General features: G+C 38.8%; 1 protein-coding gene across 1 annotated transcript in view; it reads right to left on the bottom strand.

Annotated features, from left to right (window-relative positions):
- hdac8 (histone deacetylase 8) overlaps positions 1-13764 on the bottom strand; it is a 98031-nt gene that overhangs the window by 77454 nt on the left and 6813 nt on the right. The gene's annotated exons all lie outside the window — the stretch shown is intronic.

The raw sequence follows: 13764 nt of genomic DNA, 5'->3' as shown, positions 1-13764 counted from the left end.
CAATAAGAGAAATAAAAATACAAATTTACACCTTTCAGAGAACTTTACAGGTACAGTAGCTAGTAAATTTCTATCTGGAGTTAATGCTTCAGCCCCAATGCTTTTTGGTCTGTAATTGTAAATATTTTCAAAGTGCAATGACAGAATAGGAATTACCAACTGGCTAGCTGATGATGAAAGGCATTAACATTGAAAAATACATGGAGGTGCCACTGAAATCCTTTTTTTTGTAGTTAATGCGGAAACAGCAAGTTAATTTAGGGAACTAACTGTAATATTTAAGAGCCAAACACTGGTTGGAAAGAACAAGTAGTTCAGGTTCAAGTTTACTTGTTATTCAACCATACATACGTATATGGCCAAATGTTCCTCCTGGGCCAACATGCAAAACATAGTACCAACAATCACACACAGCTCATATAATTACAATAGCAGAAAAACATAGTCACAAAAAAGCTAATATAACCCATGCCCCAGACTGACATGGCCTGCAGACTGATGGTACATGGGATGCAAACATGGAGCTACATTTCTGCAAGAACAAGGATGCAACAGTTCCTCATCATGCACTAGTGCAGCTGCAGGCGAGTGAATCCAACTTGTCTTGCACTAAGCAAATACTGGAGGGTAACACTGATGAGAGAGGTCGATCCCCAACCCAATCCGGATTCCAGCATGCCCACCGTGCCTCTGCTCTCTCCCAAAATGGCTCCAGTGGCTCCTCCCCGGGTGGCTGCAACAGGCAAAACCATAGCATGAGGGCCTGGTGTGTGTAACCACTGAGGCCACGCAGCTCCTCAGCTGTCGGTCTCACCAATGAACCAGACTTGCAGAATGCTACGTTACCAATGTCCAACAGGTCCTGTGATCACAAACAAAATGTCCAAGACAATTGTCTGCACCATTAAATGTACCGCACCTTTTTCCCTGGGAGGCTGTAGCAGGTGAGACAAGTGTAGCCCCACCACTATCCAGCAACTTGCTAATGAGACCTGCAGTACTTGATGTTTTTAATGTCCATCGGTGACTTGCAATTGTGAAAAAGACATAAAGGTCAATTACACTTGTGGTCGGATTTGAAGAGATTGCCGAAACTGAGCGAGCTGCCGTCTTTCCTTTCTCAAGCTGAGAAAGGTCTCAGCTTGGCCTGTCTTTAAGAAGGTGGCCACTGGCATAAGATGTCAAGTATGGAGCATAACAATCAGTAAGGTTTCTCGCTAGATTGTCAATGCTTACAATCAAAAGACATGCATAAGATACACAGATAAGAAATCACAGGTATAATCTGCAATTGTATCAAAGCAATTAGGTATTGACAACTCATATCAGATATAAAAAGAGTAAATGGTAGCAGATGTGAATGTGTCAGTTAGCTAATTTAGTAGGATGATCCAACAGAATACATCTGGAAAATTAAGTTAATCATCATTCCATATCAGTGGAGTGCATTGTGTAAATGGTTGGCTGTTCATTTCCAAATATAACAAAAATAGTCATACGTCTGTATGAATCCCTGTCTTTAACTGACCCAAACAGAGTGCCAACCACACTGGTTTCAAGGCCAGCACAGATGAACCAGCAGCATTTGCCACCATATTGATGGGTCCACGGTGCCCAGCAATCCCCCAGTTTAATCCCAATTAACCTCCCAAATGGTACATCTTTGGACAGTGGGAGGAAAGCAGAGCGCTGGAGGAAACCCACGCAGTCACCGGGAGAATGTACAAACTCTTTACAGGCAGTGGTAGGAAATGAACCCAGGATGCCTGCACTGCAAAGCTTTGTGCTAGCCACCACGATACTGTGCTGCCCGGTTTTATTTTACATTGAAATGGTAGTTATCAAAGCATATGGCATCTTGGATTTCAAAAGAAAATCAGAACAAATGTTGAGTAGCTAAGTCAGATCTTCATAAAACAACAGCTATGCTAAAAACAGAGTATTAAGCTAATTTCTGATCACCACACTTGACAAGAGTGCATAGGTTTGCCAAAATGTTTCGAGGCATAAGGATTTTATAAAGTTGAAATTACTGAAAATGTTTTCCATGAACAAAGGAGAGTGATACTGGATTTAATAAGAGTATGAGCTTATTATAAATTTAGATAATATAGACAAAGAAAAACATTACAATTACCTGGTGATACAAGGATACAGATCAGATTTTGAAATACAGTTATGGGAAGTTGTGAGGAAGACCTTTCCGTAGCAACAATCTACTAAAGGATTTCAGCAGCTTGAGAAGCACATAAGGTGGGGTGTGGATGAGAAATTGTCAATGCTTTGTATCAACATCTTGCATCCTTTCTGATCACTTGATGCTCCAGATTCCAACTTCTGCAGTCTCTTGTGTCTCTTAATTTTAGGCAGTAATGGCCTGAACAGCTGCCTTTGAGGGTTGAGGAAACCCTCTGGAGCAGACGGTAGGATGAGAAAGACTTGATTACTATACAGAAGGTAGTTGAATGGACTTGATGGGCTGAGTGGCCTCCACTGCATCATTATGACTTTGTGATTGTGACAGTGGACTCCACAATCTATCCACTAATCTGCATGTTTAAATCTTGAGTAGGGAGTTCCCCTCCATTGCAAGGGGTTAGTATTTTAACAAAACCTTTCTTTCTTTCTTTTTCAATCTTTTTATTGAATTTTTCAAAGACGAATACATAGCGGTCATAATAGTACAAAGGGAGTGAAATTACATTGTTGGCAATTAACACATGTGAGTAGAAACTATAGGTAACACCAATATAATTGACCTTCCAAACTCTTAATATAGACAAGATACAAAGAAATAAAAAGATGGGAAAAATACCCCAAATTGAAAAATAAAAAAGTAAACTAAACTAAACAGAAATAAAACTAAACAAAGCTGGGCTATTCTATTATATCGGATAAAATCATTAATGTCGTCAACTCCACTCCTCTACTCAAATTAATAAATAATATAAAGGAATCAGAAAAGGTCAAATTACATTCTATGACATTGATAGGATGCAGAAGTGGGCTGAGGAGTGGCAGATGGAGTTCAAACTGGAGAAGTGTGAGGTGGTACACTTTGGAAGGACAAACTCCAAGGCAGAGTACAAAGCAAATGGCAGGATACTTGGTAGTGTGGAGGAGCAGAGGGATCTGGGGTTACATGTCCACAGATCACTGAAACTTGCCTCACAGGTAGATAGGGTAGTTAAGAAAGCTTATGGGGTGTTAGCTTTCATAAGTCGAGGGACAGAGTTTAAGAAACGCGATGTAATGATGCAGCTCTATAAAACTCTAGTTACGCCACACCTGGAGTACTGTGTCCCGTTCTGGTCACCTCACTATAGGAAGGATGTGGAAGCATTGGAAAGGGTACAGAGGAGATTTACCAGGATGCTGCCTGGTTTAGAGATTATGGATTATGATCAAAGATTAAGGGAGCTAGGGCTTTACTCTTTGGAGAGAAGGAGGATGAGAGGAGACATGATAGAAGTGCACAAGATATTAAGAGGAATAGACAGAGTGGACAGCCAGTGCCTCTTCCTAAGGGCACCACTGCTCAGTAGAAGAGGACATGGGTTTAAGGTAAGGGTAGGGAAGTTCAAGGGGGATATTAGAGGAAGGTTTTTCACTCAGAGAGTGGATGGTGCATGGAATGTACTGCCTGAATCAGTGGTGGAGGCAGATACACTGGTGAAGTTTAAGAGACTACTAGACAGGTATATGGAGGAATTTAAGTAGGGGGTTATATGGGAGGCAGGGTTTGAGGGACAGCACAATATTGTGGGCCAAAGGGCCTGTACTGTGCTGTACTGTTCTATGTTCTATGAAACTATTGGATAAATGGCCTCCAAGTTTCTTCAAATTTAACCGAGGGATCAAAGGTACCACTTCTAATTTTTTTTTCTAAGTTTAAACAGGATATGCTTTGGGAAAACCATTGAGATGTAGTTGGAGGATTATTCTCTTTCCAATTCAATAAAATAGACCTTCTAGCCATTAAAGTAGCAAATGCAATCATCTGCCGAGCTGAAGAGGGCAGATCAATCATTGGTAAACCAAAAATTGCAGTGATAGGGTGAGGTTGTAAATCAATGTGTAAAACTAGAAAATGTATCAAAAATATCTTTCCAATATTTTTCCAAAAGAGGGCAAGACCAAAACATGAGTCAGAGAGGCTACCTCAGAATGACAACTATCGCAGATCAGATTTATATGAGAGTTAAAACGAGTTAATTTATCTTTGGACACCACTTTAAATTGAATCAATGTATGTTTGGCACAAATAGAAAACAGAAGAAAAGATAACTAATTGAAAAATTTTCTCCCATTTCTCTGTTGTTATGAACCCTGTACCTGGGTCACTTACCAGCAAAGATGGAGAGGCCCATTGAAGTCTGATGGTACTATTTTTTAAAAGTCTTTATTTATAAAAGGGCACAAAAATAAGATTAATACAGACATTCAGATAAAATACGTCGTCAATACTCAGTCTAAAAACGTGGGTATAATAATAATCATCAATTAAGCAATAGCTCTATCGTTTGTCTAGGGCAGGGGTCAGCAACCTTTAACACTGAAAGAGCCACTTGGACCCGTTTCCCACAGAAAAGAAAACACTGTGAGCCACAAAACCCGTTTGACATTTAAAATGAAATAACACTGCATACAATGTTTTGTTTTGCCTTTATGCTATGTATAAACAAACTATAATGTGTTGCATTTATGAAATTGATGAACTCCTGCAGAGAAAACAAAATTACATTTCTGCATGCAACAAAAACATTTTGAACTCCGAAAAAAAGACGTTGGGTTGAAGGTTACTTTTAAGTAAAATACTCAACGTCTATTTGAGTCCTTCTTGTATTTATGAAAAACGCCAAACTTAAATTTGCCACCAGCAGCAAACCAAAAATAACGTCAGCCAGCTGTCAACCTGAAAAATAAAAGGACTATTTCACTGAACAATGAAAACATATGAATATACGTAAAATAATAGGCAATTAAAATATTTATCATACTTGGTCAGGTTGACTCACACCTGACAATGCAGTCGTATTCAGTAGGGATGGATCGATGCTTAGGGGAGTGACCGGGAAGGATAATGTGTTTTTTTCCTCTCTGAACTCACAGAAGCGTTTCCCAAACGATGTTTGCATTGCGATGATTGCAGAATGTAAATACTCCAAATTTATCATGTCGTGACCTTGTTTGAACTCTCTCAAATTGGGGAAGTGAGACAGTGTGCCTTTCTGTAAATCTCTGGCAAGCACTGTCAACTTGCGCTCGAATGCCAAAACATCCTCCAACATGTGCAGGGCTGTGCGTCCTTTCCCCTGAAGAGCTGTGTTCAGCGTGTTCAGGTGCGCTGTCATGTCTACCATGAAGTGTAGCTTTTCAAGCCACTCTGGCTGTTCCAGCTCAGGAAAGGTGAGCCCTTTGCTGCCCAGGAAAGTTTTCACTTCTTCCAGACACGCGACAAAGCGTTTCAGCACCTCCCCTCTGGACAGCCAGCGATAAAAACACGTTGTAGCGGTGTGCTACACGCAGTCAGTAAACTGCAGTCAAAGATAGCTTTATTCGAACTAAACAGCCTTGCTTTTAAGCCTCCCTCAACCCGCCCCCCATGGGCGCGGATGCTGCAAAAGACACGTACTCGCAAATCCCCGCAGGCTATCTCCCTTCGCCTGAACGCTGGCTAATTGTGAGCCGGTTCGGAAGTGTCAGGAAATGGGTCGCCACAACATCTTATTTAGATTGTACAAGATCACCATAATCTTCAAATTTAGAATTACATTTCAAAAACTAACAAACTAACATAAAATATATTTTAATTAAATACTGACCAATTATTTCCCAAAGCAACAGGGAGCCGCAGCACAGACGTAAAAGAGCCACATGTGGCTCCGGAGCCGCGGGTTGCCGATCCCCGGTCTAGGGGATATTGTATTGTCCGATGGAAAGATAAAAGTCACTGTCCTTTCAAGCTGCAGCTTTTGGGTTTAAGAGAGACGGTTTTAAACTTGCCCGGGACTTTTATGAGGCCAATCCGTTGCGTCGGGGGAGTTGGTTCCCCGTTGTTAGTTCCAATTCATTTTCCGTGGTACCAGCCACCGGCGCCCAGGCAAGGGAACTGAACGCACGTGGCTTCCTTCAAATGGCTTCCCGCTATTACGGGATCGCTAGCATTTCTTCTGGTGCGTCTGAAAGGGGTTGTTCCCCCAGACCCTCTTTTATACTTCCTCACAGGGTCTCAGATGTCAATCAGGTTGGGATGATGCAATCCCTCTCTCAACCAGCCCACTTTGCCCGAGGGCTTGCATGTAGCATAGTCCCCAATCCACAAACGTGGTCTCCAGGAGACAATGACCAGGTCTCTCTCTCTCTCATTTCCTGGGTCCTCTGACACAACCCAATAATACTCTTGTGATTCTCACAAAGGAGGGGGCTCCCCCGCACCCTTCGGCCCCTCAGAGCTGTGGTGCATTCATAACACTATAGATAAAGAAAGTTGAAGTGCTTTTTCCCATTCATTTTTAATTTTATCGGATATATCTAACTGTATTTTCATAATCACATGATGATTGCAATTAAACCCTTTTGATAAGGGTTTAAGCCTAAAACTTCTTCCGTGCTATCGGTTGGATATGAAACATTGCATACAAAAAATCTCTGATCTGTAAATATCTAAAAAAAAATGGGATCTGGGCAAATTATATTTATTAAACAACTCTTCAAAAGACATGAAACAGTTATCCAAAAATAAATCACGAAAACATATCATATCCTTCATTTTCTATTCCAAAATGGCTTGATCCATGACAGAGGGTTGAAAGAAAAAATTAGATATAATAGGTCTTGATAAAATAAATTAATTCAAGCCAAAAAATTTACAAAACTGAAATCATATTCATAATGTATGTTTAATTATTGGATTAAACAATTGTTTATTCAATTCAGAAAGAACCAAGTCCCTAAGATGGAAACCAATGAAAATCCTTGTGCAGTTATTACACACACAAAATGCTGGTGGAACGCAGCAGGCCAGGCAGCATCTATAGGGAAAAGCACTGTTGACGTTTCAGGCTGAGACCCTTCGTCAGGACTAACTGAAAGGAAAGACAGTAAGAGATTTGAAAGTAGGAGAGGGAGGGGAAAGTGCGAAATGACAGAAGACTGGAGGGAGAGGGGTGAAGCTGAGAGCCAGACAGGTGATTGGCAAAAAGGATACAGAGCTAGAGAAGGGAAAGGATCATGGGACTGGAGGCCTAGGGAGAAAGAAAGGGGGAGGGGAGCACCAGAGGGAGATGGAGAACAGAGTAATGGACAGAGAGAGAAAAAAAACTAATATGTCAGGGATGGGGTAAGAAGGAGAGGGGCATTAACAGAAGTTAGAGAAGTCAATGTTCATGCCATCAGGTTGGAGGCTACCCAGCCAGTATATAAGGTGTTGTTCCTCCAACCTGAGTGTGGCTTCATCTTGACAGTAGAGGAGGCCATGGACAGACATATCAGAATGGGAATGGGATGTGGAATTAAAATGTGTGGCCACTGGGAGATCCTGCTCTCTCTGGCAGACAGAGCGTAGGTGTTCAGTGGAATGGTCTCCCAGTCTGCGTCAGGTCTCACCGGGAGCACCAGATGCAGTATACCACACCAGCCGACTCACTGGTGAAGTGTCGCCTCACCTGGAAGGACTGTTTGGGGCCCTACCACACCAGCCAACTCACAGGTGAGGCGACACTTCACCTGTGAGTCGGCTGGTGTGATATATTGCTTCCAGTGCTCCCGGAGTGGCCTTTTATATATTGGTGAGACCCTTCTCACAATATTTTAGGGTCCAATTTGACCCAAATCCCCTTACTGCCTTGTTTGGTATTATTGCAAATGAAGATATAACTTTAAATACTCCTAAACTACAGGTTTTAGATTTTACCTCTCTTTTAGCAGGGACAGCAATCTTGCTTAAATGGAAGGAGTCTACCCCTCCTACACATCTTCAATGGCTACGTGATATTATGTCTTATTTAAATTTAGAAAAGATTCACTGCTCAGTCTTAAATTCGAAACAATCTTTTTATGATATCTGGGGACCTTTCCTAAATTACTTTTCCAATTTATAAAGTTTAACAGTGCACAGACTTTTATGTATATTTTTATCTTCTCTTCTTAAGCAAATATGTTTTCTTTTCTAATTATTCATTATCATCCATCAGCTTTTTTCTTTGATAGTTGGTGGGGGTTCACTTTTTTTTTATATAAAACATTTCTTTTATGATGCATGACTTACCTTTAAATTTTTGATTACAGAGTGGTATACCTTTATGTGTTATGCTATAACATTTTGATCAATTTTATTACAATATATGAATGTACACAAGTTATGTTGAGAAGTATCTATGTGTTGTACTCTGTAAATCTTGTTTTTTTTCTTCTGAATAAAAATATTGTAAAAAGAAAAAGAAATAACAACAGGCTACGAGGACAGCCTTGCCTAGTGTCACGTAACAACTGAAAAAAAGGAGGTCTTATATTATCGCTAAGTACTGAAGTCATAGGGGTATAATATATCAATTTAATCAAGGATATAAATTGCAGACTAAAATTAAATTTCTCACGCGTACTAAATAAGTATGGTCATCAACTCTAACGAACTCTTTCTCAGCATCCAATGAGATGACACATTCTGGAATTCTAGATGAGGGAGTATAAACAATATTCATTAATCTCCTAATATTAAAGGACGAATAGCGATTTTTAATAAATCCGGTCTGATCAACAGAAATAATTTGAGGCAATAAATTCTCCAAACTAGTTGCCAATGTTTTAGAAAAGATCTTAGAATCCACATTCAATAAGGAAATATGTCTATATGATGTGCATTCAAGTGGGATCTTTATCTTTTTTTAAGAATTAAGGAAATAGAGGCACCATAAAAAGATTGTGGTAATTTACCTACAAAATAAAGCATCTTTAAAGATTCTACATAACCAGGGAGAAAGTATATTAGAGAAGGATTTTAAAAGTTCTACTGTGTAGCCATCTGGGCCAGGTGCTTTACCTGAATTCATTGTGTAAATAGCATCCTTTATTTCTTGTTCTGTAATAGGAGCATCTAATACTAAACATTTATTAGGTGATCATTTCGGAACATTCAATTTCCTTAAGAATTCGTGCATTATAGTGGGGTCATCAGGAAATTCAGATTGATATAAGGAGGTATAAAATTTTTGAAAAGATTTGTTTATGTCATCATGACCAACCGTCAAAGTTCCATCTCGTTTATGAATTTTAACAATCTGACACTTAACCGAAGCAGATTTCAATTGACTAGCCAATAGTTTATCAGATTTATCACTATGTATACAAAATTGACTCCTAGACTTAATTAACTGATTTTCAATCAAGGATGTTAAAAGTAAACTATGCTCCATTTGAAGTTCAACCCTCTTTTTATAAAGCTCCTGACTCTTGTCGATTGCTTTAATCTTATCAACCCACATACGAATCTCTTTATTAATTTGTTTTTTCAGTCCAGCAAAATATGAGATAATCTTCCCATGGATATCTGCTTTAAAAGTATCCCATAGAACCCTGCTGGAAATTTCTTCCGTAGAGTTTGTTGAAAAGAAGAAACCAATCTGTTCCTTAATGAAATTTACAAAGTCCAAGTCCTGTAGTAATACAGAATTGAATCACCATTGTCCAAAACTAGAAGGCGTATCCATTAATTTAATAGAGTTTCAGGGGCTCATGGTCAGAGGTGGCAATGGAATTGTAATTGCAGTCAGTAACAGAGGGAATTAAACAAGAGTCAATAAAAAAACAGTTAATTCTAGAATAACTGTGGTATACATGTGAAAATAATGAAAACTCTTTATTCTTTAGATGTAAAAAGCTCCAAATTTCTGAAATTCCAAAATCAAGCATAAAGGAATTAATAAAGGTCGCCAATTTATTCGAAAGTGCCTGATTAGACTTAGATCTATCCACTGAATGATTTAAACAGCAATTAAAATCTCCACCCATTATCAACATATAGTCATTTAAATTGGGAAGGGTTCTAAATAAGTGTTTATAAAATTCAGGATAGTCAGCATTTGGAGCATAAACATTAACCATAACCACTTTTTTGTTACACAGTAGGCCAGTAATTAACAAAAATCTACCATTCAGATCCGAAATTGTTTCATAATGAACAAATGAAATTGAAGAATCTATAAAAATAGAAACTCCTTTCACTTTGGTCTCAGAATTCGAATGGTATTGTTAACCTTTCCAAAACCTAAAAAAAATGCTTATTGTCCTCTTTCCTCACATGAGTTTCTTGTGCAAAGAAAGGGCATTTATTCTATGGAATAGTTTGAAATTTTTTTTCCATTTAATCAGACGGTTTAAACCGTTTGTGTTCCACAAAACAAAATTAATAACCTTATCCATCATAGTAAAATCAATAATATGGTACATAAACAGTTAACCAGAATACAAACTCATGAACCCGGAAGAGGAAGAAAGGTTCAAAGAGGAACTGGAAGTTACGACTTATCGGACATTTTAGTAGTTTCAAAATAGCCCAGGTGAAAAAGTCTAATCTAAAAAGAAAGAAACTCCCTCCCCCCCACCCACAAAGACCCGGAAATCAAGTCGTCAAGTCAAGTCAACTTTTATTGTCATTTCGACTATAACTGCTGGTACAGTGCATAGTAAAAATGAGACAACGTTTTTCAGGACCATGGTTTACATGACACAGTACAAAAACTAGACTGAACTACATAATAAAAAAAACACAGAGAAAGCTATACTAGACTACAGACCTACACTGGACTGCATAAAGTGCACAAAAAGTACCGGCATTACAATAAATAATAAACAGAACAGTAGGGCAAGGTGTCAGTCCAGGCTTCGGGTATTGAGGAGTCTGATAGCTTGGGGGAAGAAACTGTTATATAGTCTGGTCGTGAAAGCCCGAATGCTTCGGAGCCTTTTCCCAGACGGCAGGAGGGAGAAGAGATTGTATGATGGATGCATGGGGTCCTTCATAATGTTGTTTCCTTTGCGGATGCAACGTGTAGTGTAAATGTCCGTTATGACGGGAAGAGAAACCCCGATGATCTTCTCAGCTGAGCTCATTATCTGTTGCAGGGTCTTGCGATCAGAGATGGTACAATTTCTGAACCAGGCAGTGATGCAGTTGCTCAGGATGCTCTCAATACAACCCCTGTAGAATGTGATGGGGATGGGGGGTGGGAGATGGACTTTCCTCAGCCTTCGCAAAAAGTAGAGACGCTGCTGGACTTCCTTTGCTATGGAGCTGGTGTTGAGGAACCAGGTGAGATTCTCCATCAGGTGAAGGCCAGGAAATTTGGTGCTCTTTACGATCTCTACCAAGGAGCCGTCGATGTTCAGCGGGGAGTGGTCGTTCCGTGCCCTCCTGAAGTCAACAAATAGGCCAGAGGTTGGCCAAGAGATAAGCTAGAGCTAAATCTACCCCCATCTCTCCTGATGCCAGCCCAAAAGATAAAAGTTTTTAAAGAAAAGCCACCCATAATCCAAAAAATATATGAAAAAAATTATCAAAAAAGAGAACAAGAAAAAAAACTACCACAATTTAAAAAAAAGTTGAAATCATAAAACAGAGTACTAAAATACTAGTATTTCAGAAAAAGGAAAAAAAAAACACCAATTCATGTTGTTGGTTATTTTCACACATAAACAATTGAAAATAACACAGCAAGAAAATAAGGTCTTATGGGAAGAAAGCAGGATGACATCTTAAAATGTAAAAAAAGAGAGAATGAATGCATTTCTGCTCAAAAAACAAATCAAACACCAAATCATCTACTAAATAGTTTCAAAAAATAAAAGCAGAATCCCAAAAGGGAACAGAAAAGTTAACCTAGAAATACTAAAAATACCTACAGTACAAACCAAAAAAGGGAACCTTCACATTCTGACCGACCAGATCAGTAAGCTGGCAAATAGCTTAAAAATTTAAGTAAAAGCCAAAAAAGAAAGCGGAACACCTTAATTAGACCGTAGCAGAGGAAGTTTGTTGGTCGTAAAATTTTTGTGCTTCATTTAATGACTTAAAGAGACAATGGGAATTATCAGAGAGGACAATTCTCAATCAGGCAGGAAACAGCAGGAATGGTCTGAGACCCATTCGAAAGAATTCCGCTATCAGCAGCTTAAACGCCATTCATTCCTTCAGAACCTCGGGGCTGAAATCTTCAACGAAGCAGAATTTGAAACCTTTAAATTCGAACATGCCCTTCCGCTGAGCAAAACGTATCAAACAATCCTTAATATGAACATAACGGAGACGAACAATAACTCGTCTTGGTTTAGAACCAGCAGAAGATTTTGGACGTGGTGTGCAATGAATGCGTTTAATTAATGGAGGGGCGTCCAGAAATTCTGTGCCAAACACATCGAATAAAAATTGAGTAAAGAACCTGATAGGATCACCCTCCTCAACATCTTCAGGCAGGCCGATTATCCGTAGATTCTGTCTTCGAGATTGATTTTCAACGTCGGTAACTTTGAATTTATAACGATTCAGCTGTTGAGACATCGAAGCTATACTTTTTTCCAGAGTTGTAATCCTTTAGTCTCTCTGGTGAGCTCCTTCATCAAGTTTTGAAACTGTTGCTTGCTGTAGTTCAAATTCATGTTTAAGGGATCTAAAATTATCCTCAACCATCTTTAAAGGTCCTTCGAACACAGCAAATTTTTGAGTAAGTTTATCATCTAGAAGTTTCCACATTGTTTCAAAAGTTAAAGAAGGTTGCTTAGATGGTTTCGTATCACCATCTTTTTTTCCATTAGGATCAGAGTCTTTCCCATTTTTAGCTTCTCGTGATCTGGTATTCATTTCCAATGACTTAGTCAAAATCCTAAAATATGTCTATAACATAAGCCTTCTAGTGTAGGTATAAATCAAAATAAATAAGGGTGGCTACAGGTAATAGAAGTAAAGGGAATGGAGCGAAACCAAATTGAATCTCACGCCATGAGCACCACCAGGAGACTCCCAACAAAACCTATTCAAAACTATTTAAATGCTAAAGTTTCTTAAAACATTTTGAAAATTTTCTCAAAAATGTTACTTTTATCAGTTTGGAGTAATTCTGGAAGTTACTAAACAGTAGCTGTCTTAAGCCAGATGGTGGTTAGCCAAGTTGCAAAGATTCTTCAGCAGTTTTGAAGGTAGGATTTAGTTAGCAACCAACAGTGCAACCCCATGACTCCCCTTCCTATCATACTGGACTTACATGTAAAAAGCCTATTCTTCCTGTATGTGGTTACAATCAAGATTCAAGACTGCTTAACATCATTTCCAGTACACAAGTGTAAAGACGAACAAAATAATTGTTCCTCTTGATCTGACGAAACTGCAATGAAGGAAAATAGCTTAGAGATCTTGAAAGCATGTTCAGCTTGCTAATGATGCCAAAACTTGGGCAGGATCTTATAACCTAAAACACTCAGAATTTCAACTGTGGTTTAACTAGGGTTTGAAGAATGTTAATTCACAACTTCTATAGTTATCAATTAAATCCCTCAAAAAATCCTAGTTTGCTTTTTAAAAAATAAACAAAAAAAGCTGTAATAAAGAACACTGCAATTTTTATTTATTGGTGTTTGCATACAGAGATCTCTTTGTGCAACTACCTCAGTAAAGCAAACAATACTTATGAACTACAAATGTGAGCTAAGTAAGAAGGGTTTCCACTTGTTGAAGAAAGTTTTTCTTTTCATGTGAGGAAAAGCTTAAAATCAACA

Source organism: Hypanus sabinus, chromosome 8 (assembly GCF_030144855.1).
Source record: "Hypanus sabinus isolate sHypSab1 chromosome 8, sHypSab1.hap1, whole genome shotgun sequence".
NCBI lineage: Eukaryota > Metazoa > Chordata > Chondrichthyes > Myliobatiformes > Dasyatidae > Hypanus > Hypanus sabinus.
Note: the sequence above shows the minus strand (reverse complement) of the source record. Positions and strands in the feature narration are given on the sequence as shown.